The sequence below is a fragment of the Sylvia atricapilla genome, chromosome 3 (assembly GCF_009819655.1).
Source record: "Sylvia atricapilla isolate bSylAtr1 chromosome 3, bSylAtr1.pri, whole genome shotgun sequence".
Lineage (NCBI taxonomy): Eukaryota > Metazoa > Chordata > Aves > Passeriformes > Sylviidae > Sylvia > Sylvia atricapilla.
The window spans coordinates 74,161,160-74,177,498 of record NC_089142.1 but is presented as its reverse complement, the minus strand read 5'-3'; positions in this window follow the sequence as shown (position 1 = coordinate 74,177,498).

Here is a 16,339-nt window from a genome sequence, read left to right as displayed (position 1 = left end):
TTTCCAGTGACTTCCTGTACCTTGAAATTCTGAAGCTATGATAGACCTCCCTGGAAACAGGTACCGGGGTCCGGCTGGAAAGGTCGTGGTGGTTGCTGCTCTGAACAAGTTGTGTGCTTCTAAACTTGCACTGATCTTTACAGAAACTGCCCTAATATGCTCAAGAGAGTTGCAAAACTCCAATCCCATCCTTGTTTTGAAATTCTTCATAATTTTTCAGTCCTTATGTGAAACTTGAACCAAGAAGCAAACAGTATGTAGGAAGACAGGTTACATACAACTCCACCTCTTGCTTATCATTTGAAAGAAGAGTAATTGCTATTTTATTTGCACTCTTGCTTGCATAATCACTCACTGTGAAATGTTGTTTTTTTTCCCACCAAACCTCCAGAGAAGTACTAAGATTCCTAATCAGTCACTCCGTCCATTTCACAGAAGCTGTTCCATAGCTTCAGGATGGTGGGGACTATCAGTCACCCACACCACAGTCTGATGAGCAGCACACTGTGAGGGCTTGAAGGTGAAAAGTGATGGCAAATTACCACCAGTTCCTTTGTCATTTAGCAGTACCACAGAAATACTCACTGCATACAGAGAGTTTCAGCCTGCATTGTATCTGAAAACTCATTCCTATTGGCTTTTTTCCTATTATAAGTCACTCATGGAGCATGTTCCAGTATCCACTGCAATCACTGGAAGACTTCCTACTTTGGCAACCATTGCTTCATCCCTTCATACTCCCGTGGATGGATGCCCTCTGCTTTCCCACCTGAGAGAGTTAAAGTTTGGTGAAGTCAGCTTAAGCAGGAGCCTAAAGAGCTCTGAGCATTGTAGGACAGCTCTGAAGAAATGTGGAGGAAAAACTTGCAGAGCAGTGGGGGGGAAATCTAGAAGTAATATCTGCTTACTAGCACACTGCTGACTTCAACAGGCTATTTGCGATAATAGATATTTCTGTTCTGTTTGCTGGATTCCCTAAGGCAAACAGACAGATCAGAGTGGATTGAATATGTCTGTAGATACTTTTTTTTTTAAAAAAGCAATATGATTAACTGTCAGAAATTACAAAAATTATGCTAAACATAGATTCCTCCATGCTAGACCTCTGGATGTACAGTAGTTTAAATTATTCAGCATTAAAGTCAGGCTTAATTAAGTTTCATCTTAAATATTCTCTTTCAGAGATAGCATTTTAAGTGACTATAAGTGTTTTTCTTAAACAGACAAATAAAAAGAAATCCAGAGTATACTACAGTATATCCAGTATCTTTTTTTGTGAGATCTCTGATCTGCAAGGGAGGAGGAAATCAGGGAGTAAAATCCATACCATACCAATCCATACCAAAATCCTTCTCCATACCATATGGAGAAGGAGCACCATGGACTCTACTGGAGCAGATAGAGAAAAGCAGACAAACTAGTGGCCTGCTTTTCTGTTTGCCAAATACTTAAATGATCAAAATCTTCATATCCTCTTTAAATCTTCTAAGGAAGATACACTTTCACACCTCTTTATTAAAAGAGCAGAATGCACATGAAGAGGCTTTCAGCGAACATACAAAAACCATGCTACAAAAACGTGCAATGAATGGCAATTAATTTTAACTTTCCTAATGAGTTACTTTTGCTTTGTTTGTGAATATGCCCAATTCCCCCTGCTACTGTCACTTTCTTGAAGCTGAACCTTCATTGAGCCTTGAGGCTATTTTAAGCTATTGCCCCTAGGACAGCTGTGGTGCCTTTGATCAGCACAGAATTTAGGCAGTGCAGGGTGCATGGGCCATTTCTCCAGGAGGCATTCCTACAGTTGAGATAAATGAGAAAAACAAGTGGGACTTTAGTATGAGTCCAGCTGTTCATGGTGTCTTTTGCAGGAACTGGAGCTGTCCTGAGAGATGGTTTGGTATGTAATGGTGCAGGCTACAACTTAGCTGGCTGTTGTGCAGAATCTCTCTGCAGAGATGAAAACCCAGCCAGGAGAAGTCATCTGTCTCTTGTCCTTGGCATGGCTGTTGGAGAATCACCAGGGCTTTAATCCCAGGGGCTTGGTTTTGCAACAAGAAAAGCTCCAACCTGTCTTTTGGTTGCAAGCATTCTTTTACCCTTTAGAAGTCAAGGTCCTGATATGGGCTTTTGATTAATTATACTTTTAAATCTTTCTCCTTTCTATTTACGTTTTGAGTGTAGGTGCAGAATTTCAATGGCGATTGGCTTCTGCTAAGAGCTCTTTGGCAGCATAAGTAATTCAAACCTCAGAAAAATAGATTAAATATTGCAGCCTAGAGAGTTTGCTGAAATTACAATCCAAAATAAGTAAAAGTCCTTTAATTTCAGCTTTTAAACAGAAGTAGGGCTCTCTAAAGATGTAATCTATGAGGCATGTCAAAGGTTTTTGACATTTGAAATTACAGTTCCAGTACCAAAAAGAGGCTGTCAGCTTGTAGCTTTGTGCTTTTCCTTCCTGCAAATGTGAGTTTTTTCTTTTATTCCTCAATACCTCACCAGTATATTGTTGTTTGTGGAGCTGCTTGAATTTAGTAGATGAGAATCAATAAATGAACCATTTACTGACTGTGAAATTGACTTTTATAATTGAGAGACTGCTGGTAATATATGTATATCTGAGGGAAGCAAAAAATCAAGCTGCATTGTATCTTTCATTCTCAGCAGACCCAAAAGCAATTCTTTTGGATAAAAGTTATAGAACCTTGGAGGAATGTACCACTAGAAATCAGCTAGTCCTGCCCTGCACTCCAAGCTGTGTTGCCACCAGCACTAAGCCAGACCAGCCATGTGTCCTGGTGTAACACAACCTGGACTGACGCTGGTGTTCCTGTACCAAGGACTACCACAGCACCTCTCCAATGACATAACACAGGACAGTGGGACTTTCCCATGGACAGTTCTGATGATGAAACTTATTCCTAAGGCAGGAAGCCCTGCTGCTGAGACATTTCCTTGTGACACAAGTGACCATCTTACTCAGACTAAATGCTTACAGAGAGAGCCTGCTGTTTCACAGACTGCGTGGATACCCTTTGTAGCCTTACACAGTAACTAGTGCAGAGTGACCCCTACTTGATTGAATTGGCTGTAGTGCAAAATTAGACTTATAGCCACAAATTGTGCCTTCGTCTTCATTTTGGGTTCATACCTTCAATCATTTTGCAGGTAATGGGCTAGTGCAAATTACTCTGTTAAAATTACTTGCTCTTTGGAGGACTGAGAATTCTAGACTGAGGTTTAGAAAATCAATTGTTAGTTTCTGTGAGGTTTATATACTTTTCTGATACAGTTGACAACAGACCATTTCTCTTGAGTGGAACAGTCTGGTGCTACAAATACTGCAGGATTTTATGACTCCTTTAAGAATTCAGAGGCTCTGTTTGACTTTCTACTCAGGTGTGTTCCTTCTGTCTGGTTGAACTCCTTCCACCAAATCAAATCTCAGATATCACACTTATTTGACACCTGTCTCAGTAACTTCCCTGGACTTGCTCAGTGTACTAATTTTCCTCAATGATTGTTTCTGCATTTATTCAGAGGTTGCCAGTCTCACCTTTGTCATGGCTAATCTCTGCTTTACCCTGCTTATTTTATCATCTTTGCCCCTCTGGTCTCTGAGCCACTAGTTGATAAAGAGAAAAGCTGAGCATAGCAATGCAGTTGACTTGTCAACCTGAAACTGGAAACCTGCTTCTTCAGCATCTGACTCTGTTTAACAAAAATCAGGCATTGCAAATTACCAAAGAGAGTTCTGCCTCTGACTTTCTGCTTTCACTAAGAACTTTCTCTGGAGATTTATTTAGTATCACAAAGCGTAGAAAATGAGATGGGGGAAAAAAAGAAGTGTGCCTTCTAAAGGCTCAAAAGCTCCCTTAGAAGTTCATTGGCAGATACTTTATGAAAAAGGAAGTCAGATACCATGTTAAAAACTGCTAAGTCAGCACAAGTATCCACGAAGGCAAATACAGCTTTAAAAGGATAGGGGTTTGTGGATGGCTAACATGTAGTTTCTGTGTCACAACATTCTGAGTTTGTATGTATTTACTTCTTCTTTGGTACCTAATACAGAAAACCCTTTGTAAACTGGGGCCAGGACAATTAAATGACCTAATTTTATCTAATGTGGATTAGCCATTGAGTTTAAAAATCCAGGCAGATATTTGAAATTTGGTAACATAAAATAGTACTTTATTTGCATATGTCTCCTAAAATTCCTCTGTGTTTAGAAAAGAGATGATCAAACAGCATTTTTTGAGTATGTTTTTCCCCAGGAGAGAGAATGTGGGTACCAAGGAGAAGAGTGGAAAGAGAAAAAGAAATGTGACTTGTGACTTAAAGAGCTCCTCTAGTTCATCTGTCTATCCCACAGCAGTAACATTTTACCAAAGTAATTTTTTAAGCACTTGTCTAAGCTCTCCCAAAGATAACCGAGTAGGAAGTTGGTATGGACCTTCCCTTGGCAGTCTACTTCAGACCTTTTACTTTTACAACCTTCTTTCAATATATAATTTTTGTCATTCTTCTCTCTGTTGGAATCAAATACTGGGGCCTCACAAATGCCAGGAAAAACAGAGAGGTAATTTTGTACGACCTGCAGATGACACCCATGTCTATAAAGTGACACTTTATAAAATGACACTCCTAAAATCATCTCGAATTCTAATCCTGTTTTACTCATGATCTCTTCCAGTGTCTTCTGAAGGTGTATGTAGTCAGTTCCTTCAGTGTTCAGGCCTCTAGATGTTGTGTGAAACCAGCACACAGGAGGAGGTCCAGGACAGATGCCAACAAAACCTCAGTCTGTTTGTCTTTCCACGCCAGCTGTGAGCCAGGCTGTGTGGTCACTGAGTGCTTGCACACAACCTGCACTTGTTTCATCAATGCTCTACCTGGCTTATGAAAATGTCATGTGAACCAGGGACAGAAACGTAACAAAATGAAGATAAGTGACTCCTACTGTTTCTCCTCTACCTACTAGGCCTGTTACCCATTATTGGAAGGAAATCTGCTGGTGGGACACAATGTTTTGTTCTTAACAAATCCATTCTGGCTGTTACTCATTTCCATTAAACAATATTTGGTAAAAATAGATCTACTTTTTCTTCCTGTTTTTTTCCCCCTGAAAATTGAAGTTTTGGTGACAGACAATTGTACAAATTTTCCTTAATTTTTCCTCATCATTTTCTGAAGATAAATGTGATGTTTACTCTTCCCCGTCTCCAGGTAAAACTGAAAAGAGATATAGTAATATGCAAAATTTAAGGACAGATAACTAAATGCACACATGGAGAGAATTGTTCTGAGTGGAACAAACCATGTGAAATAAGGGGTTTTGGAAAATCACTTAACAGACCTGCATATTGAAGCATGAAAAGAAGTACGAAGAGCATTTCTTGTCATGAAATGTCAGTGCTAAATTAGGAATATAGAAGTTATTGCTATTGATGTTGGCAAACACAACTTCATCTAGAAAAACAGGTTTTATTTTTGCTTGTTTGAACATAATTTCTCTCTTCTTATCAGGACAGCCAAACTTCAGAATAAAAATACACAGAAAATGCGGTCTAGTCTGTCAGTGTTCAGATGAACCTTTGAAAAGCAGTTTAGTCTGAATTGAAAAGATACACAGGATCCCCACAACCCAACCTTCAACCAGACCTGTGTGTTTGCTCTCTTAACAAATCCTCTTTTCCTCCATGGCAGGTTGAAATTTTCCATTTGTTTCCTAGTTTTCTGCACCACGTAGTGTCTCATGTGTTATCATGTATTTGCAACACATGGCCACTCTCCAGGAGAGCTGCAGGGAGCAGGTCCAGAGGAACTCCCAGGACTCAGAGCTGGGTAGAAAGGAGCTACAATGCCTCCCTGTTTTGCAGTACTGACCATTTCCAGGCACTGAACTTCCCTCTGCAGAGAAGGGCACTCTGGGCCAGAGGGAATCTGATGGGGTCTGAACCCTGAAGCTGGGCAGCAATGGCTTGGCACCCTCAATCAATACTGTCTCAAATACATCCTCACACAAACTTCTCCTCTTTAAGAACAGGCACTTTCCTATGTATGTATTGCATTGGGCAGCACTGCCTACCTAGAGAGCACTGGGCCTTTAGTGGTTCACAAGAAAGTCGCTGCTCAACTAAGTCAGTAAATTTATTTGTTTGCCCCTGATGGAGAATTTCAACTGTCTAAGGAGTGTTTGACACCCAGTGCAAAGAGTAGAAATTGTTGTACAATTTCTGCTTATCCTTGGCTTCTGGCAAAAGAGTGGGGAAAGCTCTACAAGCAATTGTGTTCATCAATACTCAAGGTCTGCTTTACTCAAATTTCCTGGTCCCAGACATCTAAGGTTGTTTTGTAAGCAAATAAAATACAAATGATTTCTTCATCTCACATATATTAAATTCTTCTGGGAATTACACACTGTAATCTTTCTCATACGCTTACTCAGATGCTCCCCAATGTCAATTTTTACTGATTGCCCAGAACACCCCTTCACACACACATTTTGGGTGTTTGTGCTATGCAATCTAGTAGATCCAGCGAGGTTGAAACGAGTTGTATAACAACAAGAACACAAAGTCATACGTGGTGCTTCCTCTCTGTTCCTCTTGAAAGTCAATGGATGGATAGGAAGCTGTATCGCTGATGAGCTGTTACTGTACGTGGAGAGGTACTGCTTTCAGAGGGAAATCTAGGTGATTCCAGTAAGTTTGTAATAAGAGGAAAGTAATCTAGGATTGTTTTGATGTCAAAGTTCACATCTGTGAACTTGTGTACTTTCACTGAAGTCAATGAGTCTAGGCTGATTTACTACAGTTGAGCACTGCCTGGATGTAATTAATCCATGGGGTTTGGGGTTTTTTCTGCTTAATCTGGCAAGCCAAAGCACATTAAAGAGAATGTATGAATTGCCTGTAAAAGTAGGCATATCTTTTGGCTTTGCTGGTGAGTGCATAGGGGTGCTGTGCTCCTAGTCTAGAAAAAAGGGTAAACAGTTCTCTCCTTTTGCATTTGACAGGAAAACATAAGACAGGTGAAACAGTACATTTAAGATCCTTTTTTTTTAATTTCTGGTGACTTAAAAGCAGATCCACAAATGAAGAAAAGGCTTTCCAAGACTCTGGAATCACTCTTACAGTGCTTGGGAGAGAAAACATAGAGGTGGTCCGTGTTTTGCTTCCTCATATTAACCAACACACATCATAAAACATGGAATCCAGGATCCAGCCTGTCTCTTTCCTCCTTCCCCAAGGAGTTAATATCTGCATCACTGGTTTATAAAACCATCCACACCTTTAGTGCTTTTCCCCTGTGTAATGCCTGAATCCCAGGGCCCATAGGCAGGCTGGGCATCCTTCTAGCAGGAAGTGAGTGATACGGGCTTGAGTCTGCAGAAAGAAGAGCAAATGGAATTTGTTTCTCACAGACAGTTCTACAGAGGTGTATTATGCACATCTCAGCATACCTGGGTAAAGTCCCTCTGGAGAGACAGGCCCTATGGGAAGCATTCCCTAGCCTGCTAATTACTGCTAATTATAGGTGTAATCTACTAAATGCAGCCATCTGGGAAGTGAGGCTATTTAAAGTACTTTAAGACTCTCTAGCTTTGTAAGGTGCTGTGTAAAATCAGCTGCCATCCTGGCTGATGAAGACTGTGCTACATTATCCATACATGTCATTGACTGTTGGGTGGGACTCAGGTTTTAAAAATTCCTGGGGTTCTTTTACAGAAGGATGATTTGGAATCTGAAATTGTAGCTTCTTCTCATCTATTTTGCTTCACTACATGGCTGAGCTACCAAATATCTGAGCGTTGTGGACTGGGATTACATTTTTCCCCCATCCTAACACCCCTAGAACTCCAATGAGTTTAATTTGAGGAATACTGATTGTCAACACAGCAAAAAACCCAAACCCTTCTTTTGGAGACATCACATGCAGTTCCAGCCAACCATGCTGGAGGAAAAGGCAAGACGATGAGGTGGGGAAGGAAGAGACATAGACAGCAACATAAATAAAAATTCAAAAAAAGATAAAAAGGCTGAGAAGCCATGTGCTTGCTATCTACAAATAATCACACTGCAGAGAAAGATTTATGCAGGTTAAAGGACAAAGATGATGAAGATCAAATAACTATGAAGTATTGACAGTTAAAAAGAGACTGTATGTAAGCAAGCTGTCAAATCATCTGGGAAAACACTATTCTGGGGTGTTTTTCAGAACAAGCGACTAGGGAGAAGCCCAGAGAATTTAAAAAATAATTATGTCAATTTACCAAAGTGACAAATGGCACCTGTCAAACTGAATTAAGTAACCCAAGATGTCCTTCTCAGTTCTGTATCAGCTTTTCAGTAAAAGCATTGTGAGGTTTATTTTCTCCTAGGGACAAAATACGCATTCTGATTGTTGTTCAAGGTACAAATTAAAATATTCAGGTTCAATGTATGTTATTCATTCAGGACTGTACATTCACGTAGGAAGATACTATTCTAGCAGCTGATAAGCCAGAGGAGAGCCTGTACTGCTTTGATCCCCAGGATGTCTGAAATTATTTTTCAGTGCCCTCCGCTCTCAGTGCCCCTGAAAACCCAGAGACAGCCCTACTGAATCTGTATATTCAAATTATAACCAGAATCCTTGCTGTAACTGCTAATATCATCATTTTGTCTTCAAGGCAGTAAGATTTCAAGAATCAGAAGTATAAGATATCATTTGACACCTTGTTTTGGAGATACAAGTTTCACTTTTTATAGTTATGAGGGTAACAGCTCACTGTGTTTCTCAAAATGAGAGCTGAGATCTTGTACATAATTCTGGAAACTGGGACTTCACAAAAATACCAAATAGCATGACAGAAAAAGAGAGAGAGAGAAAGATTAAAAAAAGCCTCTATCAGCATGCTACTTCTTTTTCCTGACAAACTCATAAACCAAATCAATCTCTCCAGGAAGTATTCTGGTGTCATGTGTATTTTTGCAACCCATCCTTGCTAGCAGTGTGTTTGGAGGAAAAAGCAGGAACGTGGGGGTGAAAAGTCAAAGGAATACCAGTTTCTTGTGGGACCAGGGATCAGGAATGATCATCACCTCTCATCAAAGGGTGAGAGATTTCTGCATGCAGTCTCCATTCCTGGAGGCACCGAGGTCTGATTTTGCCTGAATGAAAGACGGGACAAGCCTTTAAGAAATCAGGAAAACTCCAGTCTGGAGGAAGTATAATGAGAAGGCAAGTTTTTTGGAACCACCTATGACTTTAAATATTTGTTTTTAATAAACCAAACACAACTGCTACCAGTGCAGTCTGGAAATAAAGGCATTCCCATTTCCAAGTAGCCTAGCCAGGCTGACACTCCTCAGCTACTTGGAGAACTAAAAGTAGCAATGCTGGAAGATCCCCAGTTCTGGACATCATGTTCCAGTTAACAAAAATCAGCCTGACACTCCTGGCCATATCCAAAGAATTGGGGGGCCTAAACACACAGTTAAGTGGCCAATTAGTGAAACACAACATTGCATGGCTTCTTGACCTTTCAGAACTGAAATGAATTTGCCAAACAGGAAAGAGTAGGAATGAAACAGAACAAGTAATTCAGAAACCCTCTGAGTATAATCTGCTGATGCCTTACACCTCCAGGCTCATTTCAGGTCTCTTGGCAGAGGAATTCATGAGTGTCAGCGCATTTCCAGGAGTGAGAGCAGAATCCTGCATAACCTGTTCCACCACTTCTGCCTGTGTGAATTAAAAGAATGTGGTGTTTTATGCCCAGTTTACACTGACAGAAATGTGTACCCCTATGTACCTCTGATACTTGCCTGTCTTGGCTGGGTTATTAACCATTGCTTGTGAGTGATGCACTGTTCTGATGCAAGGACATCAGAACAGCAGTACAGGTTCAGGCCTTGAGTCCTTCTGTCCTGTGATTTGTTTTCTGACTGTGGCATAGGCAGTGACAGGTGGAGGAATAAGGTGGAGCAAGAGCATTTAATGCTCCTCTCTTCTAGTATTGAGTGATTTTCAGATTATTTTTGAGTGACACAACACTATTTTGTAAACCCCCTCTCGTGATCTCACTGATCTCTTTTAGCCCTCCAAAATGGAAAAAAATAGTGCTTTGGGTCCCCAAAACTGTGTCAACTTACCATTATGTTCAGGTGGGTTTTTTTCCATGTTTTATTCTCTATGTTTTTCCCAAAAATTCCTAATACTGGATTTAGTTTTGTTGCTGCTAAGCCAGCACTGAGTTCATAAAATAAACCTGGATCATCTGTCCCAGCCATGCTCCCTCCCACTTGTGGGAGAAAGAGCATGGGAAACTGAAAATCTTTGACTTAGAGAAAGCAGTACTCAACAATAACCAAAACATTAGTGTGTTGCTAACATTTTTTTCTCATTCTAAACCAAAATCACAGCACTGTGATTTCAGCTACTAGGAATAAAATTGACACTATCCCAGATGAAACTAGGCTAGGAGGAAATCTTATGGCTGGGCAGCACAGATTTTACCCTCGTTCTTTGAATTCACCTGGTCCCACTTTAAGCTTTCACCTAGCAAGCAATACTTGCCTGAATTAAGGAGAGATGCAAGGCCTGGGGAAGCCACGGGAAAAAGGGAGAAGCAGCTGTGCCTGGAGGTGGGAAGGCAGCTACTGCTGTGCAAGCTGGAGGGCAGCATTCAGTTTTCCTTCTAGCTGTCTGTCCTGTGACTGCGTGGTACTTCATTGTCAGCTGGGGTTAAACCATGACACTGGCTTAACTTTTCTCTCAGAAGCCTCTTGAGGAAATTTGGGAAGCGAAATGTAGAGAATGAGGTACATGAATGGCACATGAGGCAATCTGGTGGTTCCTGAGGCCAGGATGACTTTTCCCTGTACTTGCTGAAAGCTGCTGCCATTGCACCTTCCCCCTGGCCTGGGCACACCACCCTGCAGAGTGCTGGCACAAAGCTGCCAGCAGATCTGTCCCCGGGGTACAGTGAAGCCTATGCCAGTGAGACAGCAGCTGTCTGGATCTGTTCTTTTTTTCTTTTTTCTCACTGTGATTTGCATGTTCTTCCTTGATAGCTGTTACCTTCTGCTCTCCAAATTGTTTTGTAGTGTATTTCCCTGTTATTCTTTGGGAGCATTTTCAGAGATGTCTCCAGAGCTGCCCGCCCTGGTTCCAGCACCCCATCCCTCCTTTGTACCTCTAGATCCCAGCCATATTCCCTTGGCAGCCCTGCTGCTGGGACCTGCAGGCATCCCCATGCACAGAGGAAAGATTTGCAACAAGGAAAAAAGAGCAGAAATAGCTCATGAATAAATAGATCTGCATCCACTTTAATTTGACAGCCACAGAACTGCTTTCCCTGGCTTCTGACCAAGCTCCAAATTATTTTTGCCAGTCTGCCCCTGGGGCAAGGCTGCACAAGGAGTCAGTGAGGGCACCCTGAGCGCTGAAACTATCTCCCCATGCCAGATCAGATCAGATCAGTGACTCAGTAGGAAGAGTTTTTCTTGGTGGGTTACCGGCAGTGCTATGAATAACACCATGATCAGGCAGGGGGTTTCCTAGGGAAGATTTCTCCCTGACACTGTCATTGTGTCAGACCTTCTTTGAACGCCCCAAATTTAGGAAGCTTGTCTATATAATGTGTGGTAATGGGGGATTATATTTGTGCTTCTCCCAGGGAGAAATAAAATATAAAATAAACTTTAAAAATAATACAAAAGCTGGAGATGGATTTATACTGAAAAGAAAACAGGTCTGGGTGCTAATTTCAGAAGATTTGAACTGTCCTTTACCTTAAATGAGAACAATGAGCATCAGATCAAAACCCAGCCAAAATCTGTCTGTTAATGCTCAGTGATATGGGCCCTTCTGTATAATTATTTACTAATCCTTTCTCATCATGAAAGCTTATCATTGGCACTGCACCTTTTGGGCTGTGGAGAGGTGTGTGCAAGTGGAGCATCCAACACTGGGATCAGCTGTGTGACTGGAAACATCCAGCTTTTCCGAACGTGCTACTGTTCACACGCTGCACTGACATTGTGCGGCTCCTAATATTTTGCTACTCTAGGCAACCACCTGTTACGCTTTTTTGTCACAAAGCCAGTCTGCCATGGAAACACTTCCAGTCCACCACCAATTGCTATGCATTAGGTCATTGCAGAGATGTTAAATCCTGGATTGTAGATGTCTGTGTTGGGATCCGAAACACAAAGTACAGTATTGCCTTGGGATTGAATGCCTACACTCTTGTTCAAGCAACAGAGCCTGATGAGAGTTCCTCTACATTACCTGAGCTTGTGTTTTTGCTATGGCAGGTAGAATCATGCACCCAAACCCTGACTTCAATAAGTGTTGTTGTCTTTCATGAAACACAGTACTAAATACTGTACAAGAAAGCAGAACAATCACCCCCATGCCAACAGCAGCTGCCCAGGAGCCCAGGATGAGTGTGCTGCATGAGCTGCTGTCCTCAGGATGGCCAGGAATGGGGAGGGAAGTGTGTGAGCTGTCACTGCAGGGTAGGCACTGACACATTGGCATTGTTTCCAGGACTGCAGGCCTTGCTCATGAGCAGCAGAGGGATGACAAAGATTTGTGCCACTTGTTCTGCACACACACAACTTGTGGCCCTTTAAAGACATCCTGTCTGAGCTCAGTGACTGGTCAAGAGGGACGCTGGAGGAGCAGAAAGGAAATAGCACAGCAGCACACAATTGTTTCCAAGTGAGAGGGTTCCTGGTAGAGAGCCAGGTGCTGATGTCCCGACTGCAGAGCAGTCGATGAAGCTGTGCGGGGCCGACTGCTTCTCACTGTATGGGTGTAAGAAGGGTGCCTGTCCTCCAGCAAACCAAAACAGGCTGTACTTATCTTAAGTGGAGGTCTGCTATTCCACTTGCGTGCAGGATATGCAATACATCTGGAATAATTAATTTTGTAGCCTATTGTTACTTTCTTGTGTATCAGAAGCTTGCTGCTTCTGAAGCCTGTGGACTGTATTCAATATCTCTTCCTGTTTAACGTCGTTATTCCGGTCTGAAAACTTTTTTTTTTTTTTTTTTTTTTTTTTAAGGGCATGTCTTTTTATTTTCCCCTTGAACTAGAGAATTTGCCTGAAGTATGGATGAGTCACAGATACCATATTTCCTCTTCTCTGAAGCACATTTACATTTTTGAAGAATTACAACTGACAACAATCAACCATACTTCCAAAATAGCCTTTCAGGGAGGAGAAAGGAGGAACAGTGATGCTGAAATCAGCTCAAAAGGTAAATGACTGAAGGGGGGGGGGGGCGAGTGACAGAGAAAACACAGAGTCTTAGAAGGGCAGCCAGATGCAGGCATTCACTGTGCAGCGTTTGATGGTGGTGCCTCAACTGATAACGTTCCTGCAATCACAGACACTCTGTCATTCCTGTCAGCAGCCATTCAAGCATATCACCAGCAGCTCTGATTACAAACATCAGAAGCATAAGGAATACAGATTTCAGAAAGTCAATTCATTTCCTTGGCTCCAGCCCAGCATCTTCTGAAGTGAGAGAAGGTTAGTTTATAATCGGGTGTAGAAGGTGCTGCCAACCTTGCATTACCCCATCAAAGCCATTGTATTGGTTTTAGCTGAAAGAGAGTTCTAATTCTCCTCATCACAGCTGCTGTTTTGGATTTGTCATGAAGACAATGTTGATAACACAGGAATGTTTTGGTTATTGCAAAGCACTGCTCAACATCAAGGCCTTTTCTGCTTCTCACCGGTTTTGCCAGCAGCTGGGGGTACACAGGAAGCTGGGAGGAATCACAGCTGATCCCAGTTGACCAAAGGGGGTGGATTTCTGCACCATGTGGTCCTATGCCCAACAATCAAAGTTAGGGGGGAAAGTTTGCCAGAACTGCTGTTGCTCGGGCTGGCTGGGCATTGGTGGGCTGGTGGCAAGCAGTTATGGAGGACTTTTTTGCTTCACTTATTTTTTCCTGGTTTTGCTTTTCCTTGTTTCCATTTTTCAGTTTTTAAACTGTTGTTATCTCAGCCTAGGAGTTTTTTCGTTTTTTTGCCTTTCCCATTCTCTTCCCATTCCCGCTATGAGAAGGATGTGAATGAGTGGCTGGGTCATGCCTGACAAGTCTAAGTCACAACAGCAATGTAGGTTCAGAGCTGTTCCATGTTTTGGCTCTTATATGAAGTATGGCAGTAATGTATTTTTAAAGTCTTTCAATTTTGTCTCAAAAAACAACAGAAAATGGAGGTTTCCAGCTTGTCTTGTGTCTTAAACTGTTTCCTAAATCCGGTCTTGAGGTTTGTTTCTAACATTTCTATGGGATTTTTTAAGTTTATTTGGTTTGCTTTGGCTTGTTTGCAGAGCTGTGACAAGTATTTGCCTCACAAAGAAATCTGCTATGAGGTCATTAAGGGCTAAAGTTTAAAGGGTGCTATTGTCTCTGTCTTTTCACCTCCAAATTGTAAGACTGCAAGGAGTTCAATAATGAAAGTCCTTTCTATGAGTATCAGAATGCAAATCAGGCTTCTCATATGCAGTCATTGACAAGACAGGCTAATTCCAGTCATCTCTTTCTGTGCATGAGAGTGCCTTACATAAAAGCCCATCAAGCACTCACCCGTGTTAGAGAGTCCTTGTGTAATGATTGGTGATGGCACAACTGCGGTCGGCTGGAGCCCCACAAAGGGTCCTCCTGACCTTCACTCATGACTGGAAGATCACGTTACAATCTCACTGCACTGAACTAGTTATTCCAGCAAATTTTTGTGTTGTACTTCAGGACAAGGAAGGCTTTGTAGCTGCCCTTGTGAGGAATCATAGGTTGGGAGGCATCTGCTCTTTGCTTCTGCTTCTGTGAGACTTCACTGCACAGCTGAAAGATGCACAAAACTATCTCCTGCTTCCTGGTTTTCTCCTCATTCCATGTCCTGTCTTGCCTCACCTGAAGTAACCAAAACATTATTAGTTGGTCTTATTACCTACAGGTAGCACACAGGATTGATAGGACAGGAAAATGTCAGCACTCAGGTGCTGCGTTGTGGCAGGCCAGTTTCCTTGAGGTTTGCTTGGTGGGACACTATCTGGGATGGAAAGGACAGGACAGCAGAATAGAGTGAGACACTAATTATCCATTAAAAGAAAAAAAAATCTGTGTGATTGCTTACTTGGCTGAAGGTCTGACAAATTCTGACAAATTTCAAACTACTGAGAAAAGCAGTGATGGAGTAGTAAACACTGACTAATTAATTTTCCTTTTTTCAGGAGATATCAGTCACAATTCGTAGGTCCCAGTGTCAGTGGTAGTTTTCTCCCCAGGATTTAGCAACCTAAAGCACAATCCCTAGCCTCTGTTCAAGAGCCAGGAATAGTGGAAGTTCAAGTGAGCACCAGCAATCAGCTGTCCAACCACCTCTGACCACACACTTGTTCAAAGTGGCACATGGTTGTGAAGTGGCAGGCAGTGTCTTATGTATGCTACGATTTCTTCTTGACAATGCTGGAGTTGTAACGTGGGAAGATTGAAGAAGATAAAACCAAAACAGACGAGGGAAATCAGTTTTTCTCCTGGGATTTAAACCAAGAGGATCTCCTACTGCCAATTACGGTTGTCATGGCAGAGAAACTTGATGTAAACCAGTGGGATAAGAGACAGTGCAAACAGATAGTTACAGATAGTGTGGGAGGGGAGAGAGGCCTAGGCCTCTCCTGTGCACAAAGCCTTTGCCAGAACCACTTGTCCATTGTCTTTGTCATCCCACTGGCATTAGTGCTGTGAACTCTAGTAAGGTGCTGGGACATGAAGGATAGGACCCTGATAGCCTGAGATGAGAGAGGAGGAGTTGGAGCAAAAGCTCGAGGTAGGGATGGTCATGTCACCACACAGGAATGCCAAACTCCCAGGAGTGACAGCCGAGGTGCTTCACTGGGTTCACTTCCAGGTTCTGAGGAGGTCAGGATAAAAGTAGGCTTCAGTGTACCCTGCTTCACTGCTACCCTCAGCCTCCTTGATGTTGGTATTTCCGTGTCCTATAACTCTAGTTTCTCCTGCCCTGGCTCCTTGGAGAACACCATGCCTTCTCCAAGAGGGCACACCAGGTAGCTTAGCAGCTGGGATAAGCTTTTGTGCCTGAGGTTGCTTTGGATTATACCCTGTCAAGAGGTGGTATTTACCATTGTATCCCACTGTGAAAAGTGCCACCTTGACAGCTGATTTTCCCACGTCTGCAGCACCTTTTGGAGCACTGACAGCCCTGAGGTGTCAGCTTGCAATCTGGTCAGCTCCTACTTTTACAGCAGCGCTTACCCGTGGTGCTATGATGTTCTGCATTTGCTGGCCAGAGATGTAATAGGATTCT